Source organism: Aethalodelphis obliquidens, unplaced genomic scaffold (genome assembly GCF_003676395.1).
Source record: "Aethalodelphis obliquidens isolate GAN/ISIS:26980383/991018 unplaced genomic scaffold, ASM367639v1 scaffold6, whole genome shotgun sequence".
Taxonomy (NCBI): domain Eukaryota; kingdom Metazoa; phylum Chordata; class Mammalia; order Artiodactyla; family Delphinidae; genus Aethalodelphis; species Aethalodelphis obliquidens.
Window position 1 is genome coordinate 69088202 of NW_020837950.1, and position 21584 is coordinate 69109785.

Genomic DNA, 21584 nt, shown 5'->3' on the forward strand with positions numbered 1-21584 from the left:
GTAAAGCAGCAACCACTGGTCAGATGGCTACAAAAGAAAAAAAAAAAAAACCCTTCTTTTGTTGCTTAGCAATATGAATATGGCAGAAAAAGTATACTCACAAAAGAAAAAATGTGCTACATTATAATGGTTTGGTTACCATTTCCACTCCTTTAACAAAAATAGAGGTAAAAGGTACCAGCACTGTGAAGAGAAAACAACCTGCAATGCCAGATGTATAACTAGTCAGGATTATGATAACATTCCAATCATTCAAGATGCGACAGGAAAGCATCAGCATAATGTTGGTGTTGAAGGGGAAGTAAGGAAAACCCCGAATAGGTTGAAAGGACACACAGAAGAAGAACCAAATGCAATGGCATTGCAGGTACTTCAAAGAACTCTCTGTGATTTGCATGATATTTATGATGAAGAGGTCATTAAAGAGGGACCTAAATAGAATTCAAAGTAGACATTGACCTCCAAACCCAACTTCATTACATGGAATTGAAATTCCAGAAGAGTATAAAGTGATCAGACATAGAGAACCATTTCTTATGCATGACTCCGGTGTTCAAGATGATGAAAGAATTCTTATTTACATGACTTAGGACAGTTTTTGACATAAAGTGCCAGGACCACATTATACAGTAATGGCAGGTTCAAGACAGCACCAACATTGGTCACTCAGTTATTTACTGGGCACTACGATGTAGTATTGGGTTATATTATGCTATTGATTTTGCACTAATAATGGAAAGGTGAGAAGACACTTACAGATATATATATATATATAAGAGAAAGTACTTGCATTTACCTGGGAAAAAAATTTCAACGATAACCCTTCATTGTGCATAATAGATTCCGAGATTACACATATGTGTGTGATTCAACTACTACCAAATGTGCAAGTAAAAAGAACGCTTGTTTCACTTTTCACAATCACTGTGGCAAAAATATCTTCACTGGGTCTAACACAAGAGTATATGGCAAGTAACACCTGTAAGTGTGCATCCATGTCGTTTGGACGTTCACACGTACCTTTGGAAGATGTAAATGAAATGTTTGAGTACACTGTGGAGATTGCAAAAAAAAAAAATTTAGATGACCAAAAGGATTATGTTGAGACAGTGTATGTCCCTGGAAGGCATGGCAGAGGCAGAAGAAGAGCAGAAGCGCCAAGATTTCCACCAGAAACTTGGACTGTTTGTATATCTGTACTGACCAGCAACCACAGGATGAACAATGCAGTGGAAGGCAGGCACAGCAAATTTCAAAGGCTGATGATAGTGCATAATCTTTCAGTTTGGAGATTTGTCTAAGTGTTAAAAGATGAACAGAAAAGCCATGAATAAGTTATCATCCAGACTCTTGGTGGTCACACTCAAAAAAGGCCATCAATTTCATGATGATACTAACAAAATCAAATTCATATTACAGAGATTGTTAGTACATAACAAATATAAAATCAATAATCAGGTTGATCCATACTTGAGAGCAATTGCTCATTAACTTAAGAGTAACTCTGTGGAACTTCATGATGAAGAAGAACAAGAATAAATGTGAAATCCAAAATTCATCATGAACTACAATAAAAATAATGTAAAAAAGTTTAATGAAGTTAAATGTTTGTATTATTAAATGAATCATGGACTAAATGTCTCAACGGATGTTTGGACAGGACCAAATGTCCTCCAAGGTAGAATATGTAATACCATAAGATTAATTTTCTGGTATTTATTATTTTTTAAGTAACAAATGGCTTGGAAAATTGATCATCTTGGCTATATGACCCTCACATGCTCTTATAAATCTTCAAATATATTTGCAAAGGTGTCATTTTCCTTTTACAAATACCCAGACCCATCACATCTCTGATTGTGCTTATCTTAGGATGGGAACAATTTAGCTGGCAGAATTAGAGGCAATGCATTCATCATAGACACCTCCACCTCCACCATCTGCCACAAGAAAGAATTTGTTCTGAGCCAGAGACAGAATTTAATCAACGACAAATTTGACTTCAATAACTTCTCAGAGAAACTTTGCACTAATTCTGTTTTCTCACCTAAATGACAGACTAATGACCCCCTTTCATGTTAAAGGGTCAGAGAGGAGAGTTTGTCATAAGGCAGAGATAATTTTAGTAGAGAGGGAGATTGATGTTAAATCCTATCCCAGTTCTGTCCTGGTGGGTAGTTTCTGTCTGTTTGTCTCTCTCTCTCTCTCTTCATTCCTCTTATAATACTTCAATTTCCTCCACAATTCTTATCATCTAGCATACAATGCAGTAGTAGTCTTTTTTATTCACTTACTATCTGTCTCTCCTCCCTAGTACATAAGCTCTGTAATGCAAGGATTTTGTCTGTTTGCTGGACCAACATATCCCCAGTACCTAGAACAACAGTGCCTGCCAAATAGTACACACTTAATACTTACTGAATTAAAGCTTCTCCTATATCCTGAGAGTTCCTACCTCCTTAATATCTGATATCACCTATGACCAGATTTACTATTGCCTTTGCCAAATTTCAAAAGCAAGCTGGCTACGTAATTTGTCAATCCTAGTGAAAAATAAAATCATTCAAAAATTCTTAAGGATTTCGAGACAAAGAGGCAGAGCATTTTACGAAGTGCGGATACTTCTGAGTGTGCAGCCCTGTGTAAGCACATGGGTCTCACACCTATGAAGTCAGCCCTGTTCAAAATCCTTTATGTTTAGTCTTTAATATTATCAATAAGGGAATGAAGGTATTCTTTAACATTCCTAGATATACAATTGTTTATAGATACCTAGCTATAAAAGGAATCAAAGTTGGGATGCCTGTTTGTGTAATTAAGTATATAAACTGAATCAGCAGAAAAGGGAATATTACAGGGAAGCCAAGATAGAGTGATACTGCCATTTAAAGCATACTTTAAAAAAATATGCACCCTCTAAGTTGACTATTAATTACGTGTTAATATTAGACCTCTGTATGATTAACAACATTACATCTCAAAACCACACACGTGTTGGGTGGTAACATAGACTGCTGTGATAGCTGATGGTGGTGGTTCTGTGTCAAGTGGTATTTGTTCTCAGCTTAACAGCCAGTGGATATCCAGGACTAGTTAAATTAGACACCATTCAAATTTGAGGGAACAAAGTAGAAAGTTGAAAGACTGCAAGGAAGACAATCGACATGCCAAGTAAGACTGCCTAAGCAAAAGAAGAGACAGAGTTAATCAGGACTCAAAATTAGTGTAGTCCAAGGCAAAATGAGACACAATGGATCAAATGAGCAATTTTGGTGCTAGTGTCATATATGCAATTCTGTCATAGTCTGGTTATGAGCACTTTGGCATGTCATACAGAGGTGAACTTAGCAGGCTCAGAATACAAAGTTTAATCATGTACTTTTCAAAGCCCAGGTTTTTCCTGGAGTTTAGAGTTTACATAATCACAATCCTATAAATACCAATCACAATAATTACATAAGTATATTTAATTTATTGTAAAACTATGTTTATCCCAATGACAAGCCATATGTAAGCTAGTTGTATAATGTCAGACTTAGAGCAAAGATTTATTCTAATGCCCTTAAGTGCCACTCCAAAAGAAACACATTTTGTTCATGCCTTCACTCCAGGACCTTAGAATCCACTCTATGTGTAGTGTTTCTGAATATTCCCAATATCTGGAATTGGGAATCTGAATCTGAGTATCTCCCAATACCTGCATCTCATCTATTAGAATAAAAAGAATAAAATGCTACAGACATAAATTTAATATGCTTATACCAATTTAATAATTTTATGTTATACTAATGATATGTGTTGTTTCTTTTGCCTAGAAGCTTCTCTACCTTAACCTTGTAACAGTTAAATACTGCCCTCCCTGTGACATTTGGATAGTTTCTGGTGATTTACTTTACAATGATATCACAGATGAGTAACAGTTGTGAACAGCAGTTAGTAGCCAATGTTAAAAGTATTCCCAGAGGGGAAGGATTTATGTGTAAAAAAGGATAAAAGAAGTTCTCACAGCAAAATTACATTTGAAAATAGGGTATTTAGAGATGGGAAAACGGTTTTCTCAAAGCAGTGATCCTACAAGAACAGCTGTGATGACTGGATCCCTGCCAAAACCCTTACAAAATCTCATCCCTGTTAGGATATAGCAACAAGGTGTCAAATTCAACCATTAGTTTATAGGAGACGGGTCTTAATTAAATATTGGGCCTCTGCCATCATCCTTCCGTTAGAGGCAAATTAGGCTGTATACTTACGCGAAAGTAATTGTAGGATAAGGTGAGAAATACATCTTCGTAACAATATTCAATTCAGATGACTTAGAATTGTGCCCTTTCTGACCTATATGTAATTCTGACACATCTTGTCACTTGATTTAGAAATTGAAAATTTAATCTCTCAACTGAATAATTGAGGTTTAAAGAAAAGGTACTGAATCCTTTTAAAAGTGGCCCAGATTAGGCCGATGCTTGCATTTTTTCCTTGAATATTTTTGCCACATGCATGGAAGCAAGAAATCAAGAAAAATGCTTTCTTAATATCATTCTTCACCTTTCTCCTTCTTCTTTTTCTCCCCGAATTAACAATAGTTTTATGGAGAAAAGGTTTTTTTTTCTTATCAGACAATAAAAAAGAGAGCTGCAGTCTCTTTACAATCAGCCCAAGTGTCTTGTCTCTCCTAAGCATCCTGCCCCTTCACTCAACCTGCATTATTGCTCCCTTATGTCAGGGTCAAAATGTGGGTTACTCTTAACTTTTGGAGAAACTTAAGAAGCAACCTGCAGTTGTAAAATCCATGGTGCTCTTACAAACAAGAACGTTGGAAAATGTGGCAAATTATAATACCTAAAACTTTTAAATATATGTAATTTAAAACAAAAACTTCACTTTTTAATTTAATTCACTATTTTGAGTTTTGGCAATAAAAACACTCCACTAGTTACTGTGTGAGATATATACAAAACAGAGAACAGTCTTCTGTCTTCATTCATACTATAATCTTAATGAGAAGGAAAGATATAACACACAATATTGCTTAATACAAGCAAAATATCATTTGGAAACAGCTACTCAAATGATCGTCTTGTCTAGTAGAATGTAGATTCCACACAGGCAGGACTTTTGGACATTTTCATCATTCCTGAATCCCCAGATCCTAAAGCAGCAGTAAAACACACCCACACACAGTCATATCCACACACAGAGGGAATAATCTGTCACAGAGCCATAAGTTATTAGTTAAATTAGATAAATATCATCAAGAATTAGAATACTCAGGCAAACAACAAAAATTCGTGCTCATTCTAGCCCCTACACAATGAATTTTGAAATACGAGCAGCATTTGGGTAGGTAAACTCTGCGTGGGCATTTGATTAAGTACAAACTGTAGAAAAAAGGAGGTAGAGGAATGAAATGAACATCATGTCATTGTGGGGTAGTGACTGGTTGAGGAGGTAATCAATATCAGATTGGGGGGGGTGTTTGTAGAGACAAGGGATAGAAGAAATATGCTAAGGATAGATAGTGAGGGTTTGAAATTCAGTTTGAAAAATTAGTAAATAGAAGAAATATATATTTCAGAATAATTTATTCCCAAATATTTTATTTCAGGATAATTTGATTTCCTGATTTTTTTATACTGAACTTTTATTTCAAGATAATTCAGAACTGGTAAAAGAAGACAAATAACATAGTGATGCCCTAAATCATGGGTTAGCAAATTACGACCCATGGGCCAACTTCACCAGCCACCTGTTTTTGTAAATAAAGTTTCATTAGAACACAGCCACTCCATTCATATTATATATGGCTGCTTTCACATTACAATGGCAGAGCTGAATAGTCGTGACAGAGAACATCTGGTCCATAAAACCAAAAATATTTAATATCTGGCTCTTTACAAAAAAGTTTGCAAGCCCTTGCTCTAGATAAAGAGGAAAAAACAGGGTGCTCACTGGAGGGGTTGTATTTCTACAAAAATATATGTACCATATGAAGACAGTTCACAGAGAGAAGAGCAAACAACTCCTTCTGAATCTGGAGAAACTGGGGGTGCATGGAGTGCACCTAACTCTTTGGTTAGGTCAATCTCTGTCTCTGTCTCTGCCTCGCTCTGTTTCTCCGTTATACACACACATACACAAATACACACACACAAGAAGCATTTTACTAAAACCTTCCAAAATACTGATAAATTTTCTAAATTCAGGGAAAATTTTTAGATAATCTGGAGCTCAATGACTTCAGCTCCTAATTTCTGTGTAATTTAGAAAATCTGTATTTTAATAGATGGTATTGGAATTTTCAGTTTGATTTTGAAGGCACCGGATGTTTGCATTGGCTCTTTTCCAACCTAGTAGGATTTGTTTCAGAGTAGAAGCATCAAAGAATAGATAGATAATAATAAAGTTTATGCCCTTGTCATCAACTGGTACTCAGTATACGTGTGTTGCATATTATGAGATTGGTGATAAAAAATATGACAATGTAAACACAAAATATTATACTCAATATGATGGAAAGACCACAGTTTTTAGAAGCTAAACAGATTTGGGATTAAATTTGAGTGCTTTCAGTTATTAGGCACATGATTTTTTGCAACTTGCTTAAACTTAGCGAGTCTCAGATTCCTCATCTGTAAAATGAGAATAATTCCTGCTGAGACAGTAAGAATTAAGACAAAATGACAGCAGTGTCTAACACAGTGACGACACAATAAATTAAATTGTTTTGATTGGTAGATGGTTATACCATTTGTTCAGTATAATGGTTTTGTTCTCTGAAAATGCCATTTCCTAGACCTTGTCCCTTAAAACACACAACTGCTTATCATTAGATACCTATATACAGAGGACAGTATTGACACCGACACCCCAACAGGCTGTACAGTCCAGGTAGGAGGTCTAGGGTGAGTAATCCTGTAACAGATTATGGATCGTTTTAAGGCTCAAGTTTTTATAACATATTAGGTTTAATTTAATTTCTCCAATACCATAGTTTGCATCATGCAGTCCAAGCCCTTAATCCAAATAATAGCAATAGTCTTTTAACTGGTCTCCTTGCCCCTAACTTTACTCTTCTCCAACTCCACTTCATGATATTACCAATTAGGATAAACCTGCACTACCCAAATCCTACTCAGAATAAATAGGGAGAGGGAAATGAGAGCTAGTGCTGGCTTCATATGGATTCATTCCTAAGTCCAACTTCATTATTTAAAAGCCAAGTTCTTTGTTATCTTTCTTTTCTGCTTCCCAAATTGTCAACTTTTTCATTAAGTAGCTTTTCTTCAAGGTTCTAGGATGGTTGAGAGTAACAACCAGGGCCTTGTTTACATTTGGCAAGAGAGTACTTTCATATATTTAGGTAGAATTATATTGTATTTCATGACAGACCCAATTTCTTGGGGTTGGTTTATTCTTAGACCAAAAAGTTGTAACCCTAGAGCTGAGAGTACAACCTCCCCTTAGACACTTGAATTTCAAGTTATCTGTTAGAACGAGGAAGAGGGAATATGGATGCTAGGTAATATTCACAACAAACATATCATTTCCTACAATATTCCTTTCAGTACCTTCCTTAGACCTTGGAGGCCTAAGGCTCTTGCCCATCTGTTGGCCAAAGATATGGGCTACCGTTAGTTTACAGCACCTGTGGATAAAAAAACATCTTTTATCTTCTGCAGCTTCTATTGTTGGCACTCAGAGTATTCACCCTATATCTCTTGCAGATGGTTTTCAGTCCCCCAGGGGAGACTATCTGTATCTCCTTCAAGGGACTTTCAGATTATTGCTCGGCAGTACCAAACAGTCCTTCCAATTGATGTCCTTGATTGCCTCCAATCAAAGTCGTGATGTTGTGCTCTCCTGAATTAGTCTTGAGACATGCCCAAAGAGAAACTGACATTCCTTTTGCAATTTGGACTTCTCTTCAATAGAAAACGACCTTCAAAAATTATTTTTCTGAAGCCTTAGCCATCTAGTAGATTTAGTAGCAGCCCTAGTTACTCCCATGATAAAATAATACCAAAGATTGTGCATTGCCTGTAGTATACACCCAATATCTTCTAAGCTATACATTAATTCCAATTCTTCTACTACATGAACTAATTCAGAATATTATTATGTTGGTTTAAAGAGCTAGCCATTGGAAACTCTGAAAATACTTTACATCTCCCAGAGTTATTCCTAGGAAGAACCTAAAAATAAGTTTTGTTTATCCCACTATACATTTGTAACAGTATATTCGTACATCTTTATTCCAACCCACAAACTGTAATTGATTGCATTTTCCTCTATATTCCAAATTTGATCTACAATTTATTATATTAGGTGTTTCACCAAGTTTTCTAAACATATTTATAAACAATCTCTTTGGAAAAGGTACCTCTGCAGATGGTTATGCCATTTGTTTCAGCCCAATTTTTTATAATAGCTTTGCTCTCTAAAAGTGTCACTTCTAGACCTTGTCCCTTAAATCACAAGACCACTTGCTGTTACCTATGTACAGAGTAAAACATTGACACTGACATCCCAGCAGGCTGTACACTCCATGTAGGAGCTCTCACATGAGTAATCCTGTAACAGATTATGGATCATTTTAAGATGTCAGCTGTGTGCTAAGGACTGACAACTAAACTGTATCTTACATGCAGCCAAATCTCTTCATAAAGGGTACAACAGTGAAAGCTGTCACTGAATTCTCATGCCTCAGAAGTAAGCTTTTAACTGATTCACTGAAAGTCAAGTCATCAAGAATTGAAAGATAACATGAAGGAAAACCAGATCAATAAAACCCCCATGTCTTTGGGAGACTCACTGCAGACTGTGGCTTCAATTCAGAATGAAGCTCGCAACCAAGAAAATGTGCTGTGAACACAGGTATATTCCACAGCTGTCCAGGAAGGAGGGTACTGCTAGAGTTGGACAGACAAGGGAAATACATAATGCGGTGGGGTCTTAAGATTTTTAGGATTCTCCACATTAGGTAAATTTTCTACCTGGAGTACAGAAGAGAGCTGCATGAAATATTACCAAATATAACCAATGAAGAGCTTTCAAATCTAATATTTTGGAACCCAACCATTTAGGATGCATAGCTGAGGTTTTGTAAAATACCTGCATAAAATTAAGGTTTAGGGACTTCCCTTGTGGTGCAGTGGTTAAGAATCCGCCTGCCAATGCAGGGGACACAGATTCGATCCCTGGTCTGGGAAGATCCTACATGCTACAGAGCAACTAAGCCCATGCGCCACAACTACTAACCCTGCGCTCTAGAGCCCGCAAGCCAGAACTACTGAGCCTGCGTGCCATAACTACTGAAGCCCACGCACCTAGAGCCTGTGCTCTGCAACAAGAGAAGCCACCGCAATGAGAAGCCCGCGCACTGCCAAAGAGTAACCCTCGCTCGCCACACTAGACAAAGCTCGCGCGCAGCAACGAAGACCCACGGCAGCCATAAATAAATAAATGAATAAATATTTAAGGTTTAGATATAGGCCCTTAATTGTATTTAGCCTATCTTCTCTGCTTGTATTGAGTAATTCAACTAGAATATAATGTTTTCTTTCCAAAATTAGTAGTATATTTGAAAGACTAATCTGGTGGCATTGGGAAGGGAATTTGGAGAAGTTCATGATAGACAAGTGGTTGGAATTTCAGTTGTAAAAATTTAGCCATCCTCTGATTTTATCTTCTTATCACACACAGAACAAAATGACTATTGTTTATTTTGAAATATCTTCCCTATGTATTTCTTTCTTCCCTATCTGGTAGCCACAACTATAATACAAATGCCGTCATTGATGAACTATTACATATTTTATAGAAAAATACTTCTTCAAAGAAGAGATGTGATATAAAGGTAGACTATTTCATTTGTAATAAAGGCCATCACATTAACACATTCAAAGTTACCATGATAACTGAAATATGAAATATAAATCCATACATAATAAAGTACCTAGCATTTGGTTCTGTCATAAATTACCTAGCATCAGGTACTGAAAAGAAAAATATTAACAATACATTTTTTTAGTCCAATGGGGTAAAGTGATATTTTGAAAAGGAAAAATGTATTTATGACTTCATGCCTTTTTGAGGCACAAAGTTCTAACAGTCCTTTAGAGAACTATGAAATTCAAATTAGAGAGAGTTGGTTTCAGATATAAAGCAGACATTTTCATGTTTCTCTTTCAAAAACTATCTGATTAGGAATCTCAGATAGGGAATTTTTCTTTTAACATCTTTACTGGAGTATAATTGCTTTACAATGGTGTGTTAGTTTCTGCTGTATAACAAAGTGAATCAGCTATACATATACATATATCCCCATAACTCTTCCCTCTGTGTCTCCCTCCCACCTTCTCTATCACACCCCTCTAGGTGGACAAAAAGCACCGAGCTGATCTCCCTATGCTAGGCAGCTGCTTCCCCCTAGCTATCTATTTTACATTTGGTAGTGTATATATGTCCATGCCACTCTCTCACTTCGTCCCAGCTTACCTTTCCCCCTCCCCGTGTCCTCAAGTCCATTCTTTATGTCTGTGTCTTTATTCCTGTCCTACCCTAAGATTACTCAGAACCTTTTTCTTTTTTTTTTGGATTCCATATATATGTGTTAACATACGGTATTTGTTTTTCTCTTTCTGACTTACTTCACTCTGTATGACAGACCCTAGGTTCATCCACTGCACTACAAATAACTCAATTTCATTTCTTTTTATGGCTGAGTAATATTCCATTGCATATATGCACCACATCTTCTTTATCCATTCATCTGTCTATGGACACAGCGTCTATGGACACTGGCTATTGTAAATAGAACTGCAATGAACACTGTGGTACATGACTCTTTTTGAATTATGATTTTCTTAGGGTATATGCCCAGTAGTGGCATTACTGGGTCATATGGTAGTTCTATTTTTAGTTTTTTGAGGAAACTCCATATTTTTCTCCATAGTGGCTGTATCGATTTATATTCCCACCAACAGTGCAAGAGGGTTCCCTTTTCTCCACACCCTCTCCAACACTTACTCTTTGTAGATTTTTTGACGATGGCCATTCTGACCGGTGTGAGGTGATACCTCATTTTAGTTTCGATTTACATTTATCTCATGATTAGTGATGTTCAGCATTCTTTCATGTGTTTGTTGGCAATCTGTATATCTTATTTGGAGAAATGTCTATTTAGGTCTTCTGCCCATTTTTGGATTGGGTTGTTTGTTCTTTTGATATTCAACTACATGAGCTGCTTATACATTTTGGAGATTAATCCTTTATCAGTTGCTTTGTTTGCAAATATTTTCTCCCATTCTGAGGGTTGTCTTTTTGTCTTGTTTATGGTTTCCTTGGCTGTGAAAAAGCTTATAAGCTTCATTAGGTCCCATTTGCTTATTTTTGTTTTTATTTCCATTTCTCTGGGAGGTGGGTCAAAAAGGATCTTGCTGTGATTTATGTCATAGACTGTTCTGCTTATGTTTTCCTCTAAGAGTTTTAAAGTATCTGGCCTTACATTTAGGTCTTTAATCCATTTTGAGCTTATTTTGGTGTAAGATATTAGGGAGTGTTCTAATTTCTTTCTTTTACATGTAGCTGTCCACTTTTCCCAGCACAACTTACTGCAGAGGCTCTCTTTTCTCCATTGTATATTCTTGTCTCCTTAATCAAAGATAAGGTGACATACGTGCGTGGGTTTATCTCTCAGTTTTCTATACTGTTCCATTGATCTATATTTCCGTTTTTGTGCCAGTACCATACTGTCTTGATTACTATAGGTTTGTAGTATAGTCTGAAGTCAGGGAGCCTGAATCCTCCTGTTCCGTTTTTCATTCTGAAGATTGCTTTGGCTATTCAGGGTCTATTGTGTTTCCATACAAATTGTGAAATTTTTTGTTCTACTTCTGTGAAAAATGCCAGAGGTAGTTTGATAGTGATTGCAATGAATCTGTAGATTGCTTTGGGTAGTAGAGTCATTTTCACAAGGTTGATTCTTCCAATCCAAGAACAGGGCATACCTCTCCATCTGTTCATATCATCTTTAATTTCTTTCATCAGTATCTTACAATTTTCTGGATACAGGTTTCTTGTCTCCTTAGGGAGGTTTATTCCTAGGTATTTTATCCTTTTTGTTGCAATGGTAAATGAGAGGGTTTCCTTAATTTCTCTTTCAAATTTTTCATCATTAGTATATAGGAATGCAAGAGATTTCTGGGCATTAATTTTGTATCCTGCTACTTTACCAAATTCATCCATTAGCTCTAGCAGTTTTCTGGTAGCATCTTTAGGATCCTCTATGTATAGTATCATGTCATCCTCAAATAGTGACAGCTTTACTTCTTTTCTGATTTGGATTCCTTTTAGTTCTTTTTCTTTTCTGATTGCTGTGGCTAAAAATTCCAAAACGATGTTGAATAATAGTGGTGAGAGTGGGCAACCCTGTCTTGTTCCTGATCTTAGCGGAAATGGTTTCAATATTTCACCATTGAGAATGATGTTGGCTGTGGGTTTGTCATATATGGCCTTTATTATGTTGAGCTAAGTTCCCTCTATGCCTACTCTCTGAAGAGTTTTTATCATAAATGGGTGCTGAATTTTGTCAAAAGCTTTCTCTGCATCTATTGAGATGATCATACGGTTCTTCTCCTTCAGTTTGTTAATATGATTTATCACATTGATTGATTTGCATATACTGAAGAATCCTTGCATTCCTGGGATAAACCCCACGTGATCATGGTGTATGATCCTTTTAATGTGCTGTTGGATTCGGTTTGCTAGTATTCTTTTGAGGATTTTTGCATCTATGTTCATCAGTGATATTGTCCTGTAGTTTTCTTTCTTTGTGACATCTTTGTCTGGTTTTGGTATCAGGGTGATGGTGGCCTTGTAGAATGAGTTTGGGAGTGTTCCTCCCTCTGCTATATTTTGGAAGAGTTTGAGAAGGATAGGTGTTAGCTCTTCTCTAAATGTTTGATAGAATTTGCCTGTGAAGCCATCTGGTCCTGGGCTTTTGTTTGTTGGAAGATTTTTAATCATAGTCTCAATTTGAGTGCTTGTGATTGATCTGTTTATATTTTCTATTTCTTCCTGATTCAGTCTTGGCAGGTTGTGCTTTTCTAAAATTTGTCCATTTCTTTCAGGTTGTCCATTTTATTGGCATATAGTTGCTTGTAGTAACGGCTCATGATCCTTTGTATTTCTGCAGTGTCAGTTGGTACTTCTCCTTTTTCATTACTAATTCTATTGATTTAAGTCTTCTGTCTTTGTTTGTTGATGAGTCTGGCTAATGGTTTATCAATTTTGTTTATCTTCTCAAAGAACCAGCTTTTAGTTTTATTGATCTTTGCATTGTTTCCTTCATTTCTTTTTCATTTATTTCTGATCTGACCTTTACGATTTCTTTCCTCCTGCTAATTTTGGGGTTCTTTTGTTCTTCTTTCTCTAATTGCTTTAGGTGTAAGGTTAGGTTGTTATTTGAGATTTTTCTTGTTCCTTGAGGTAGGATTGTACTGCTACAAACTTCACTCTTAGAACTTCTTTTGCTGTATCCAATAGGTTTTTGGTTGTTGTGTTTTCATTCTCATTTGTTTCTAGGTATTTGTTGATTTCCTCTTTGATTTCTTCAGTGGTATCTTGGTTATTTAGTAGTGTATTGTTTAGCCTCCATGTGTTTGTATTCTTTACAAATTTTTTCCTGTAATTAATATCTAATCTCATAGTGCTGTGGTTGGAAAAGATACTTGATATGATTTCAGTTTTCTTAAATTTACCAAGGCTTGATTCGAGACCCAAGATATGATCTATCCTGGAGAATGTTCCATAAGTACTTGAGAAGAAAGTGTAACCTCTTGTTTTTGGATGGAATGTCCTATAAATATCAATTAAGTACATCTTGTTTAATGTATCATTTAAAGCTTGTGTTTCCTTATTTATTTTCATTTTGGATGATTTGTCCATTGGTGAAACTGGGGTGTTAAAGTCCCCTCTCATGATTGTGTTACTGTCGATGTCCCTTTCTATGGCTGTTAGCATTTGCCTTATGTATTGAGGTGCTCCTATGTTGGGTGCATTAATATTTACAGTTGTTATGTCTTCTTCTTGGATTGATCCCTTAATCATTATGTAGTGTCCTTCTTTGTCTCTTGTAATAGTCTTTATTTTAAAGCCTTTTTTGTCCTATATGAGAATTGCTACTCCAGCTTTCTTTTGATTTCCATTTGCATGGAATATCTTTTTCCATCCCTTCACTTTCAGTCTGTATGTGTCCATAGGTCTAAAGTGGGTCTCTTTTAGCCAGCATATATACGGGTCTTGTTTTTGTATCCATTCAGCCAGTCTGTGTCTTTTGGTGGGAGCATATAATCCATTTACATTTAAGGTAATTATCTATATGTATGTTCCTATTACCATTTTCTTAATTGTTTTGGGTTTGCTATTGTAAGTCTTTTCCTTCTCTTGTGTTTCCTGGCTAAAGAAGTTCCTTTAGCATTTGTTGTATAGCTGGTTTGGTGGTGCTGAATTCTCTTAGCTTTTGCTTGTCTGTTAAGGTTTTAATTTCTCCGTCAAATCTGAAATAGATCATTGCTGAGTAGAGTAATCTTGGTTGTAGGTTCTTCCCTTTCATCACTTTAAGTATGTCCTGCCACTCCCTTCTGGCTTGCAGAGTTTCTGCTGAAAGATCAGCTGTTAACCTTATGGGGATTTCCTTGTATGTTAATTGTTGCTTTTCCCTTGCGGCTTTTAATATTTTTTCTTTTTATTTAATTTTTGATAGTTTGATTAATATGTGTCTTGGCGTGTTTCTCCTTGGATTTATCCTGTATGGAACTCTCTGCCCTTCTTGGACTTGATTGACTATTTCCTTTCCCATATTAGGGAAGTTTTCAACTATAATCTCTTCAAATATTTCCTCAGTCCCTTTTATTTTTCTCTTCTTCTTCTGGGACCCCTATAATTCAAATGCTGGTGTGTTTAATCTTGTCCCAGAGGTCTCTGAGATTGTGCTTAATTCTTTTCATTCTTTTTTCTTTATTCTGCTCTGGGGTAGTTATTTCCACTGCTTTATCTTCCAGGTCACTTATCCGTTCTTCTGTCTCAGTTATTTTGTTACTGATTCCTTCTAGAGAATTTTTAATTTCATTTATTGGGTTGTTCTGTCATTGTTTACACTTTAGTTCGTCTAGGGTCTTGTTAAACATTTCTTGTATTTTCTCCATTCTATTTCCAAAATTTTGGATCATCTTCACTATTCTTACTCTGAATTCAGGTGGACTGCCTATTTCCTCTTCATTTGTTTGGTCTGGTGGGTTTTTACCTCGCTCCTTCATCTGCTGTGTGTTTCTCTGTCTTCTCATTTTGCTTAACTTACTGTGTTTGCGGTCTCCGTTTCGAAGGCTGCAGGTTCTTAGTTCCCATTGTTTTTGGTGTCTGCCCCCAGTGGCTAAGGTTGGTTCAGTGTGTTGTGTAGGTTTCCTGGTAGAGGGGACTGGTGCTTGTGTTCTGGTGGATGAGGCTGGATCTTGTCTTTCTGGTGGGCAGTGGTGTGTTTGGGTGTGTCTGTTACCTTATTATGATTTTAGGCAGCCTCTCTGATAACGGGTGGGGTTGTGTTCCTGTCTTGTTAGCTGTTTGGTATAGGGTGTCCAGCACTGGAGATTGCTGGTCGTCAAGTGGAGCTGGGTCTTAGCATCGAGTTGGAGACCTCTGGGACAGCTTTTGCCATTTGATATTACATGGGGCTGGGAGGTCTCTGGTGGACCAATGTCCTGAATTCAGCTCTCCCACCTCAGAGGCTCAAGCCTGACACCCGGCCAGAGGACCAGGACCCTGTCAGCCACATGGCTCAGAAGAAAAGGGAGAAAAAGAAAGAAAGAAAGAAAGAAAAAATAAATAAATAAAATAAAATATAGTTATTAAAAATATAGTTATTAAAATAGAAAAAATATTAAAAATAAAAAGTAATAAAAAGAAAGAAAGAAGAGTGCAACCAAACTTAAAAACAAATCCACTAATGATACCAAGCTCTAAAGAGTATACAAAAACAAAAAAAAAAAGGACAGTCAGAACCATAGGACAACTGACAAAAGCAAAGCTATACAGACAAAATCACAGAAAGAAGCATACACATACACACCAACAAGAAAAGAAAAAAGGAAAAAGAAAAAAAATATATATGTATAAAAAAGGAAGAGAGCAACGAAATCAATAAACAAATCTACCAATGATAATAAGCTCTAAATACTAAACTAAGATAAACATAAAATCAGAAACAAATTAGATGCAGAAAGCAAACCCCAAGTCTATAGTTGCTCCCAAAGTCCACTGCCTCAGTTTTGGGATGATTTGTTGTCTATTCAGGTATTCCACAGACGCAGGGTACATCAAGTTGATTGCGGAGATTTAATCTGCTGCTCCTGAGGCTGCTGGGCGAAATTTCCCTTTCTCTTCTTTGTTCACACAGCTCCTCGGGTTCAGCTTTGGATTGGGCCCTGCATCTGCATGTAGGTCTCCTGAGGGCATCTGTTCCCTGCCTTTTGGGAAGTCTGAGGTCTTGTACCAGTGTTCAGTAGGTGTTCTGTAGGAGTTGTTCCACATGTAGATGTAGTTTTGATGTATTTGTGGGGAGGAAGGTGATTGCCACGTCTCACTCCTCCACCATCTTTAAGGCCTCTGGGCTGAAATAGGGACTTTTAACATTTGGGAGTTAAGACTAATGAGACTATGGATAATTTTTCACAAAATTTAAGAATTAAACTTCATAGATACAGAGTTAGTGCAAGTTCATTTGCACAAATCAATTTCTCTTCACAGGGGAGTTCTGTTTTAATAGCAACTCCTAGATACTCAGAATTTTAATACTGGCCTATGAATTTAAATAAAAAAATAATAATCATTAAATTATTAAAATTTAATATAGAATTTTAATACTGACATAGTAGTATCTTCTATGTTTTAATTTCTCATTTATTTCATACATGTTTATTGCAGATGTGACATATTCAAATGCCTAAAGGATCCAGGCAGTTGACTCACAACATTGAAATTGTTGTAAGAAAAACCATGGGAATCCCTGACTGTGAAAAACTAGACAAACGACAGAAGATCTGTTGAGGGTGAGGAAGAAGTTGGTCTTTGCAGATAGTATTTGGGAACATGGCTAGGACTAGTGTCTTTCAGATTTTTTTTTCTGAGAAGCCAGATTATTGTGTAGAATTTCCCAAATATTAAATATTTATTCAAAATAAAATTTAAATACTGTGCTGACCCAACATAAAAATTCTACAGGTCAGATCTTGCCCAAGGACGAGAAGTTTGCTATTTCAGGTTGGAAAAAGTCTACTAAAGAATAAAAAAAAAATGCTAGGCTTTGGGATATGAAGATAATTAGGATTTTTTTTTTGTTTTGGTCTTTCAAGACGTTCATAGACTTAGTAAGGGAGATTAAGCCCACCCCTAATGACTACACTTGCAGGACCAAGTCAAGAGTACAAATGTAGGCACCCAGTGTGTCCTCTTCTCTTCCCCCCAGTCCTTGCACCTTCCCTCACTAAAAGAAGGATCTTAGCCCTCACATCCAAGCTCTATCCACAACCCCTTACGCAATTACAGAAGTCTAGGTCCACCATTAGGGCCTAGCGATGAGCACAGTAGCAGTAAATCAGCTCTGTGTAGTGTTGGGGAAAAGGACTATGGAGGAACTAGAGATAATTCCAGGGTCTAAGTTCCATGGTGAAGGAGGGGGGAAACAACAGGTTCCAGGTAAGCATGTCTCCTTGGCCCCTACAGTTTACTCACTTTGGAAAGGGTGATGGCCAGTGGAAGGCAAAATGGGGGTCTCTAAAGCATGCTATAGAGAGCAGGTTCACAATGGCTGACTGTAAGGATTGTACTTAGGGAGAACAACATGAAAACACATATTTTAGGCATTGGGTGATACTTATCCTTTGTTCTCAGCTATATGGCTAAAGAGGTTTATTCCCTGTGTAACGTACTTTGTGGCCACTTAGTCTCTTAACAAAATAGTCTGTGTGTACTTGAACTTAGGAAAGCCTGTATAATCAGCTTTTCATATCTAAGTTAAATGAGTAACCTGCTGCATTGTAAAGAAGAATTATTTATTTTGCTCATAAAATATCCTGTTAAGAAAGAAGCTCATGAATGTCTTTTACAGAGGACACAATTACAAATACTTTCTCTATTGGGTTTCTTGCCTCTCTATGTTAAAGCAGTCAACTCAATAACATGCAGCACTTCAAAGTCATAAAATACCATATTCAGAGCCATAGTTTTTAAATGTTAAATTTTTATTACCTCCTATATGTAAGTCGCAGGTATTATGTTTTTGTACTCTTTAGAAAAGAGGTTTTCAGTAAGATATTAAGGAAAGAAAGAAAGAAAGAAGAAAGAAAGAAAGAAAGAAAAGAAGAAGAGAGAGGAGGAAAGGGAGGGAGGGAAGAAGGAAAGAAAAGAGAAAGAGAGACAAAGACAGAAAGGGAGGGAGGGAGGGAAGGAGGGAGAGAGGAAGAAAGGAAGGAAGGAAGAAAGGAAGGAAGAAAAAAACAAACTAATATTCTTTAAAAACAAGAGGATGCTTTTAGGGTTGTTTGAAAACCTAGTTTGGACATAATTTCATAAGAGGACCACAGCTCTCCATTCCCAATGTTAATGGCTTGTTAGTCCACAAGAAAGACAGTATAATAGCAAAGTGAGGTGCACTGGTTAAGCATCTCCAATACATTAGTAATAAAATCTGAGCAGCTGTTCTAAAACTTGGAAATTTTCAAGCACAGTCAGAAGCACAGGTCCACAAAAGAGCACTCTAATATCACACGGAATAATTTTAATAGTTTTTTTCATGCTCAGTGCACTGAGCATCCTCATTTCAGGGCTAAATAGCAGCCATAAAGGCAGCAAAGTTGTGATAAAAATGGATAATGAAGTTTATTCGCCAGTATTTTTCTGTTCATTTTAGAGTTATATTGTTCATAAACACTGAAGCATTGGTATATTTGAAAGATTATTTTGATGAGTATATGAACACACAAAAAGCCTGAACTTAAAGTTTTAATTATTAATATATGTATGTTGTCCCACATGGGTGTGCTAAGCAGAATTATGATCACAAGTACTTGTAGAAGCTGAAATACACAGATAAATTTAGTGAATATAAATGCTATTTAGAAACAATTTAAAGTTCAAATGTCAATGAAACAGTTCTTAAGGAATTTATGAGCATATGTTAGATACAAGAAATATACAGAAAACTTGGTTTTCCATGCTTGAAAAATTGAACTTCTTATTTATTTAGATTATTTCAGGAAGTCCACAGGGGAAAATCCCCCTGTAATAAAACCTTGAAATCAAAAATTAGATTATGTAGGTTAGACTATCCAGAGAGGACCAAAAATGATTTCTATCCTATAAGATATTCTATTTTCTAGTTATTCCGATTTTTTAAAAGCTGTAATATTGAGAACTCTCAACTGGAGCTATGATAATAGAGCTTTTTGACCACAGAAGTAGCTGAGACTAAACATAGGAAGATATAAGTGACAAACAGAACAGTGTTCTTAACAAATATAAAACCAATTTTAAAATGGCATAGGTAAAATTCAAGTACAACCTTGCATAATGTTTTACGTTGACTGTTAATTTTTTTCTTCTAGGCCAATAATCATTTTCATTAATTAATGAGATACCTTAAATTTCTATATCAGTTACTAATAGTATATGAATAATTATGGGATAGTCCCTCTAAAAGTATTGCTTGCTTTCATCTATGTTTCTTCATTTTTTCTGTCATTGAGAATAATTACAAACTCGTTAAATACAATTTTATAGTTTAAGGTGCCTAGCAAATTTTACTGTCAAATATTTGGAAATGAATAGCTTATTTCTTTAAGTGCTTCCAGACACTGCTATACATTTTTCCTTGCAGAGTATGTTGATGTAGCACATTGTCATTTTGTTTACAAATAAACCATAAAAATAAAAGCCTGAAAATGTGGAAATTGCATGTAGAGTAGAAGTTTCCATGATCACCTTCTAATTAAGCAGTTTGCTGGATTCCAAACCTATTTCCTCTTTTCTGTCTGTAATATGTTTACTAATAAGTATGCCTTTGGAACACTGATGACTACTAGGTTACTTATGAAGAGTTCCTTGGCACTTGTAGCCGATATGAGTTGAGTGCCTACCAAGAGTCCACTGAGGTTATTCTCAACTCCCTCATGCCAGATAAAACTGTGAAAGGTACTAGGTCATTTAGTTAAGCATTACACCATTTGCTAATATCTGTGTGCCAAAGAAATTCTGTGCACGTGTATGTGTGTGTGTGTGTGTGTGTGTGTGTGTGTGTGTTTACATGAAAACTATGTCTAATGCTTTGGAAAAACTCAGTACAAAGAAATTAGTTTTAAAATGCTGTTAAATTAGCTTGTGGTTATTACAACTCTAAAATATTGGAGGAAATGATAAAATTTTTTAAAATCTGCATTCATATTTAATTAGGACTTGATTTAAAAAATTTTTGGTTTTGTTTTATTTCTTCTATTTAATTTCTCACCTCTCTTAATTAAAAAAAAAAAACCTTACAAACACTGAAATCACACTGAATTACAAATATGAGGAGAACACCGATCTACAGACACATTTTCAAAAAAAAAACCTTGGTTCTATTTAAAAATATTTGCCAGACTGCATATTAAAATGATTTAAGCTAAATATCATTGCAAGAATATGCATGCACACTTTTTAAAAAATTCAAACTTTTTGTGACTATTTCAATTCCAGTGGCTTCAGGATAAAATGACTTATTCTCTGTGCTCTTCTTTGGGGTCATTCTAATGCAGGCATATAAAATGCACTTTTTGAAAGATGAATAATAAGAATTTAATTTAATTTAATTTAATTTGCTCATAGTAACTTTCTAAAAGACAGGATAACTCCCAAATTAATGTATTAACTCACATATGCACAAGTAATCGGTCAGAAAAGCTTAACTGTGAAAAGATACCTCTACTGGGTTTAATAGAATCATGCTCTTATGTTATCTTTCTGCAAACCAATGTTCATTTTGACTATATTTGTTCATCTATCTATTCAACTACTTTATTACTGTCAAGCAGATACCTTACCTAAAACAAATTAGCTCCTCAGTTCAGAGATTTCATTCATTTGCATTTACAAGGATTTGGGCAGGGACAAGATCCACTGTCCAGTTAGACACATAGAGTGAATAAGTTGGTGGATTCAACAAGGGATCAGGGGAACTTCTGAGTAAGATAAATATATGAACAGGTTCTCTAACTTCCTTTCCAAAACCAGAATTAAATGATCAAAGAAAAGAAAAGAAAAAAAAAGAAAAACCTCTATGCCTGTATAAATGTGAAAATCAAAAAAGGCCGCCACTTCTTACACCAAGCCCCTAGGAATTTTGCCCTATTAGATCAGGTTTAAAAAGACCATAAGAGGAACCTCAAACTTTTTTTCAAAAGAAAGCAGGAAGTATGCAGAGAAAAGCCTAGCAGAGCCTGTACAAAATGTCTTTAATTGGAGAGAATTAAAGCCTCTGGGAAAATGGGGGATACTCTAAA